The sequence below is a fragment of the Elephantulus edwardii genome, unplaced genomic scaffold (assembly GCF_000299155.1).
Source record: "Elephantulus edwardii isolate Elephantulus edwardi_28Jun2011 unplaced genomic scaffold, EleEdw1.0 scaffold00116, whole genome shotgun sequence".
Taxonomy (NCBI): Eukaryota; Metazoa; Chordata; class Mammalia; order Macroscelidea; family Macroscelididae; genus Elephantulus; species Elephantulus edwardii.
The window spans coordinates 4,294,256-4,302,256 of record NW_006399866.1 but is presented as its reverse complement, the minus strand read 5'-3'; positions in this window follow the sequence as shown (position 1 = coordinate 4,302,256).

Here is an 8,001-nt window from a genome sequence, read left to right as displayed (position 1 = left end):
CCATGGTATTTTTAGTTGCTTCATACGTACATGAAGTTGGACAATGAATAAGAAAAGCTGAAGAATCTTGATGCTTTGAACGGTAGTGTTGGCAAAGAATATTGAATATGCCATGGACTGCCAAAAGAACAAATCTGTCTTGGACGAAGTGCAGCCAGAATGCTTCTTAGCATCAAGGATGATGAGACTTCATGTTTCATACTTTGAGCATATAATCAGGAGGGGCCAGTCCTCGGAAAAGGACATTATGCTTGGGAATGTAGCAGGTCAGCAAAGGAGAGGAAAACCCTCAAGGAAATGGATTTATAGTATCGGCAACAATGGGCTTTAAACACAGCAGGCATTCTGAGAAGAGGGCCACATAGGGCAAGTTTCAATCTGTTGTAAATAAGGTTGCTATGAGTAAAAGTGAACTTAGTGGCACCTCACAGCTACAACAAAAGCCTGAATTCACTGATTCTTTGTGAGAAGATCCTTGTCTCAGCCCAGTATTCTCTGGTTCCTTGTTAATTCACACATGTATCCTGCCTTCCATAGTTTGTGTTTGCTGCTCTGTGGCTCATCTATTCTTTTTGTATCTCAAAAGTGATTAGGCTGCAGAGACACTCTATACTGATAGGGCCTCATAAAGATAACACATTCCCAATGAGATTACATCCCTAGATAGGTTATTTTTGTGTTAGTTGCCCCTGAGTTGGTGATGACTCCTAGAAGCCCTGTCAGGAACTATAGAACTCTGCCCCATCCTCCACTGTCCTCCCTGTCATTGACCTGTATGCACCCTGTTGCAGCTCCCATGGAAATACATATTGGGTCTTACTCTTTTTTGCTGATTCTCTAGTTTGCCAATCATGATATCTTTTCCCAGAACCTTGTTCTTCCTGATAACACGTCCAAAGTGCACAAAGTCTTGCTTTCTCACTCCTAACCTGTATTCTGATGGTATCACAGCCACCCTGGGTGGAGCAAACCTGGGTGATTATGGCCGTCTCCTCCCTCCTCTTCTTCTCCTTTTGGGCTTGAAGCCGCTGTTGCCTTCAACCCAAGGCCAAGCGTGGCTTCCCTGGCTCTTGGAGGCAAAGTCGCCTTTTTCCAGAGACTGCCAGGACACAACACAACTAGTGATAAAATAAGTATTGTTTTTATCTCTGTTTTTAGGTAAAGTGGCCTCAGTGAGGTCAGGTCACCAGGTCAGGAAACAGGGCAGGGCATGGTTCATCCTTAACCCTTCAATTCAACCACAAGACCACACCCCTGCCCTGGCACCTCTGTCACCTAACACAGGCAGCTGACAAGTGTGGAAGCCATAAATTTTGGAGTTTGCTAGTATTCCTGAGAAATTTTGTGCACAGAGGACAACTTGGAATTTATTTGGTTTTAAAAAGCTTATTTCTTTTTTTAAAAAATTTATTTTATTGTTTGTGTGTACCGTCAAATTGGATCTGACTGGTACAGGAGGAGATTGCGCCTCCTTCTTCAGCAGAGCATCTGATGGATTCGAACCACGAAGCTCTGGAATTGCAGTGCAGTTTCTTGCCACCAGGCTACAAAAGCTTATTTCTTGAAGTAATAGTTTTCCTGAGGACACAATTGTTTTCCTTAAATATTTATGTTCCATTTGCAAATGTTACTTGTTCACACAGTTAGTAGTTTAGGAATATTTTTAAATTCTAGCCTTCTTGGAGGTAAAGACACTGATAAGAAAAACATTTTACCACCGTAGAAGTCTGAGATTACAGATTTATTTTCTTTTCCAAATATTCACTATTTTAATTTTGAGATCTTTGCTTGACATTCTGTTAAAGTATGAGTATTTCCCCTGGCTTGAAGGTCTTAATAGGAAAATCTCAGATCTCACTGACGACCCACTCAGGAATTTAATTCAATCTGGATTGAATTTGCTTTGGACTTTGGTTTAAATAGAGAGGCCATAGTGGGCTGTGGAGCCAGATTGGAAAAATACTCTTAACTAATTTATGCCAACTCATAACAACCTATAAATCTGGAGTCTGTGTCTAACCAGCTGTGAGAACTAGACAATTTTCACTTCTATGGTACCTCCTTTTCTCAAGTGTAAAATGGAGATAATATTATCTACCCTCAAAGGGCTGTTGTGAAGATTAAGTACATGAAATGTTTGCCATTCATTACTTGAGAAGGAAGATCTGACTGACAGAACTATTGCTCACTGGAAATCTTGGGGTGTGGGGGCGTGGGACAGGAATAACAGGGAACAGCAGGTGGAAGCCTGCAGAAAGGAGTGATTCCTTTGGATAATGATTGTAGCCTTCATTATTCAACATAGGTGGAGATTACCACTCATCCTAGCCATTGCTTAGGTGGTTCTGAGGTTGATAAGGAGGATATATCCACATCAAAGGTAGAGATGATGGGACCAAGAAGGTTAATCTACTGCCTTCTCAGAGGGAAGGTCCCAAGGAGGTGCAAATATTCTCTACTTAGCAGGATGCCTCTCCCTCCCTGGTAATCCCAGTTTATTTGTCCATAGATAGGAATAACCATACAGTCCTCCACACAGGTGGGGTTGTAGAAGTGAGATGATAAACTTTTAGCACGGAGCTCAGCATGTCATCAGCCCTCAGTTAAGGGCAGCTGTTCCTCATTTCACTGTCATCACCCTCCTTTAAGGTCATTGGCCAGCTGCTCACTCCTTGGGTTATGCACTAGGTATGAATTATTGTGACATCAGGCCAGCCTTTGAACAAAAGAATGTAAGCAGATAATCTCTATCTTCTATTGGAGTCATTTGTATAAATCACAGGCTCTGGGCCAAGGAGGCCTTGAACAGAAAAGCCAAGAAGGCACAAAAACTAGCCAAACTACCCTAACCTCATGAGGTTAAAAGTGTACAGATGATCAGAGGTTCAAGAGATCTGCAGTTCAGGGTCCACTGACTACAGATTCTGAGTCAAAGGGATGAGAGGATGTCTTGGTATTATGTGCACCTCCCTCCATGCCTCCCATTGCTTTATTTAATTATGGTGAAAATACATACAACAAAATCTTCAGCAATTCAACAGTTTCTACATGTACAATTCAGCGGCAATGACTATATTTATGTAGTGCAATCTTTATCACTGTCTTTTTTCCAGATCATCCTACTACCTTTTTTTTTTTTTCGAGGATCCTACTACCTTTAACAGAAAGATGGATGCCTTGTAATACAGCAGGGTCTCAGGTGATTCTGATGCAGAGGAGTCCCAGGCTCCACTTTCCGGGAATAGGAGACTACAGAAATGAAGTGGTGCCCTCAGACCTCCTCTAACATTTGAGGGGGAGGAGAATCAATTTCAAAAGCTCACAGCTGCTTCCTGAGGTGCAGGTCAAACATAACTCTACGTCTAATCGTCTTACCAATTCTGACACCAGTCATCCCTCTCACAGCACTCTCTGCTTCTCTTCTGTTGCTGCTGTTGTTAGGGTTGCTTATTCATTGCAGTGGCCACAAAGAAGTCAGAGATAATACTCAAAAGGTTTGAGATTTATTGAGAAAATAACACATTACAGCTTTGGATAACCAGGCTGTTACTTGAGATCACCATTAGGAAGTCCCTACATCAGTGCAGAACTTTGTCAGCTCTTCTTTGCGCATCAGACTTCTCTTGGCCAGTCCCCAATGGAGGCCCCAAACTTTAATTTCTGCTTTGCTCTGTCAGGTGTTATAATGCTCTTTAGTTCCACACTCCACTGGCAACCCTTGGCCCAGAGGCCTTCACTCTTGCTCAGTGGGCAGGCATTGTGTCCCCCTTGCTCCATATGCTTAGAAGTCCACTGCACTTTCTTGCAGATTTAGCTCCGCTGCTGCTCTCTGCTCTGACTGCTGTTGCTTCTCACTATCTCTTGCTTGCTCTAGTTGCAGCTCCATGCCTCCTAGATCTAGGAGGATCTCTGCACAGGGACTCCCTTTCTAAAGATATCCTTCACTCCCAGATCATCTCTGGTAAGTTTAAGCTAGCAGGATAGTGAAACTGAGCAATTCATTCATTAGAGATCCATATACCTTGCTTGCTGTTACTCTTGATAACAGCAGCCAGGAAATCAGGAGACGAATTGCATTGGGAACATCAGCTGTGAGGGACCTCTCAAGAGTACTGAAGAAGAGCAATGATGTCAGTCTGGAGACTAAGGTGTGCCTGACCCAGGCTATAGTCTTCGCAATTTTGTGCTATGCATCGGAGAGTTGGACAGTGAATAGGGGTGATAGAAAGAGAATTGATGCCTTTGAGCTGTGGTGCTAGAGAAGAGTGTAGAATATACCATGGACTGCTAGGAGAACAAACAGGTTTGGCCTGGAGAGGGTGAAGCCAGAATTCTCCTTGGGGTCAAGGATTCTGAAGCATCATCTAACATACTTTGGGCATGTTGCAAGGAGGGACTAGTCCTTGGAGAGGGACATCATGTTTGGGAGAGTGGAGGGACGGCACAGGAGAGGAAGACCTTAGATGAGATGGATTGATTCAGTGATTGGAGTGGTGGGAATGAGTGTGTTTGAGATGGCGAGGTTGGCACAGGATAGAACGGCGTTTAGGGCTCCTGTACATAGGGTCGCTATAAGTTGCAAGTGACTCGATGGCACATAACAACAACAATACCTTACTTGCATGGTCCTCCTACCACGTGTATTCTATGTGCCTTATTTGCATTATCAGTCCATTATCAGGCATTATAAGCCACCATCACCTTATTTGGGGTTTGTTTTGTTTTTCTTATTGTGTACTGTGGAATCAGATTAGACTGGCAAAGGAGGAGACTACCCTTCCATCTCCAGCAGACCATCTGGTGGATTCAAACTGTGTGCCTTTGGGATTGCAGTGTAGCTTCTGGCCACCAGCGCTCCCCTCAAACACCTTATTTGTATGTTGTTGTTAAGTGCTGTGGAGTCAACTATGACTTACAAAAGCCCTATAAACAATGGATCTGAACCCTGCCCTATCTTGTGCCATCCTAATCATCTCTGACATGCTTGAGCTCACCATTATAGTCACTGTGTCAGTCGTCTTGTTAGGGTTCCTCCCCTCCTTAGCTGACCCTCCACCCCTCCAAGCATGATGTCCTTGTCCAAGAATTGGCCCCTCCTAACAATGTGCCCAAAGTATGTGAAAGGAAGTTTCACAGTCTTTGCCTCTAAAGAGCACTGTCTGCACCTTTCCCAAGATATACTTGTCTGTCCTTTTGTCAGTCCATGGGATTTCAGTACTCTTCTCCAACACAACTCAAAGGCATCCACTCTTCTGTCATCCTTCATCACTGTCTAACTTTCACATGCATCATAACTGAAAATATCACCGTTTGGAGCAGGTGCACTTTAGCCTTCAAACATACCTCTTTGCTCTGACAGCAGACGTTCCCAGTACAGTATGTCTTGATTTCCTGGCTGCTGGTGCCAAAGGTGTTGGATTGTGGATCCAAGCAAGAAGTAATTGACAATTTCTGTCTCTTCTTCATTATGATGTTGCCTGTTGGCCCAGAGATGAGGATTTTTGTTTTCTTGACATTGAGATCTAAATCATATTGAAGGTTGTAGTCTTTGATCCTCTGCTGCAAGCCTTTCAAGTCTTCTCACTTCCAGTTAGGTTCTGTCATCTGTATAATGCAGGTTGTTGATGAGTCTTTCTCCAATCCACATTCTTCTTCATAGAGTCCAGCTTCTCGAATGATCTGAATAGGTATGAAGAAAGAATACAGCCCTGTTGCACACCTTTTCTGGTTTTTAACCATGCAGTGTTCCTTTGCTCTGTTAAGACAAGAGCTTCTTGCTCTAGGTATAAGTTTCACATGAGCACAGTTAAGTATTCTGTAACTCCTATTCTTCTCAGTGCCAGCTATCATTTGTTATGATCTACATAGTCAAAAGCATTTCCATAGTCAATAAAACACAAATAGACAGCCTTCCTCTTCCTCTGTATTTCCATACTCAGTTGTCCTTTCTGTCATTTTATGTGTGTTCTGTTGTACAAAGGGTTTTCAGAGGCCTGCTATTTTGGAAGTGGATGGCCAATCCTTCTTCCTAGTGTGTCTTAATTTGAATGTTCAAATTTAGAGAAGTATCCAACAGATAGCATTTTACAGAAAAAGTGAAAATATATCCCTTATTGTGGAATTAACCATTAGTTTTGATGTTGTCCCTGCCTTTGGCACAAATGTCCTGACCCACTTATTTCTTCGCTCCACCATCCATCAAGATACCCCTCCACTTCTACCCACTCCCTTCAACATCTATCTCTCATTGTCTAGCCCTTGATCTTACAGTTTATATCTAAAGCTTCCTTGGTTTCTGTGATTCCAGATTCATCAGCTGCTAACAGTTTCTTATGCTGTGGCCAGAGTCGCCTAAGTTTAGTGGTAATGTGTCCCAAACGGAGATGATGTGTCCTGTGGAACTGGTATGTAGATAGTTTCTTCTTCCGCTGTTACCTGTATGGGCGGGGGTTTTTAACTCTGCTGAGATGTCTTGTCTTTTTGCCTGCCTTCTGCTCTTTCTAAGCGTCCAGTGACCGAGCTTTAGTCTGCTTGGCTCCACAATCAACAATCTTGGCACCAGCAGCCAGGAAATTAAAAGACGTATTGCAATGGGAAAGTCTGTTACGGACCTCTCTAAAGTACTGAAGAGCAACAGTGTGTCTCTGGAGACTAAGGTGTGTCTGGTACAGACCATGGTCTTTGCAATCACTTGTTATGCGTCAGAGAGCTGGACAGTGACCAGGGAGGATAGAAGGAGAATTGATGCTTTTGAGCTTTGGTGTTGAAGAAGAGTGCTGAAGGTGCCATGGACTGCTAAGAGAACAAACAGATTCATCCTGGAGAGGGTTAAACCGGGCTGCTCCTTGGAGGCAAGGATTCTGAGGCTTCGTCTGACATACTTCGGACATGTTGTAAGCAGAGACTGGTCCTTGGAGAAGGACATCATGCTTGGGGGGGTGAAGGGCAGGCACAGGAGGGAACGGCCCTCTGGGAGGTGGATTGAGTCAGTGACTGGGGCAATCGGGATGAGTGTGTCAGAGACAGTGAGATTGGCATAGGACAGAGCAGAGTTTAGGGCTTTTGTATATAGGGTCACTATGACTTGCAAGCGACTTGACGGCACATAACAATAACAACAACAACATATTCTGGCATATTCTGCTTTAAGCCAAGATCCCAGTCAATCATTCTATGAGTCACAAAGACTGGCTATCAGGCTGATATTAATTTACTGTACCACAGGTATCTTTCAGGTGATTTCTCACACACAGCCAACCTGGTCAAACTAGAGACAATGTGTCTCCATTTGGAACATTATTTTCCCACAGGTAAATCAGACATCCTTTGAACTGTACCTGCTGTTCCCATGGCCATGAACATCTCTACTCTGGCAACTCTATTTAACATCATAGCCCTCCCACTCCTGACTTGGTACATAGTTTTGTCTGTCTTGTTTGCTGATGTATTCTTGGTACCTGAAAATAGTAGTTGTTAGGTGCTGTCAACTCAACTGTGACTCATAATGACCCTGTGAACTACCGATGGAGACTTTGTCCTATCCTGTGCAGTCCTCACAGTCTCCATCATGCTCAGTCTCACTGTTGCAGTCACTCTGTCCATCTCCTGGGGTCTTCTTCTCTCTCTCTGACCATTCCTATTGACTGAGTGTGAATAAACTGCCTTCAAGAAAAGCAGCCCTATTTCATCATTTATAATTTACAATTTACTTTGTGGTTGTTGTTATGTGCCATCGAGTCATTTGCGACTCATAGCGACCCTATGTACAACAGCCCTAAACCCTGCTCTATCCTGTGCCAATCATATTGCCTCTGACACTCCCATCCCGACTACCCCAGTCACTGAATCAATCCACCTCATAGAGGGTCTTCCCCTCCTGCGCTGTCCCTCCACGTTACCAAGCATGACGTCCCTCTCCAAGGACCTGTCCCTCCTTACAACATGTCCAAAGTATGTCAGACGAAGCCCCAGAATCCTTGCCTCCAAGGAGTAGCCTGGTTT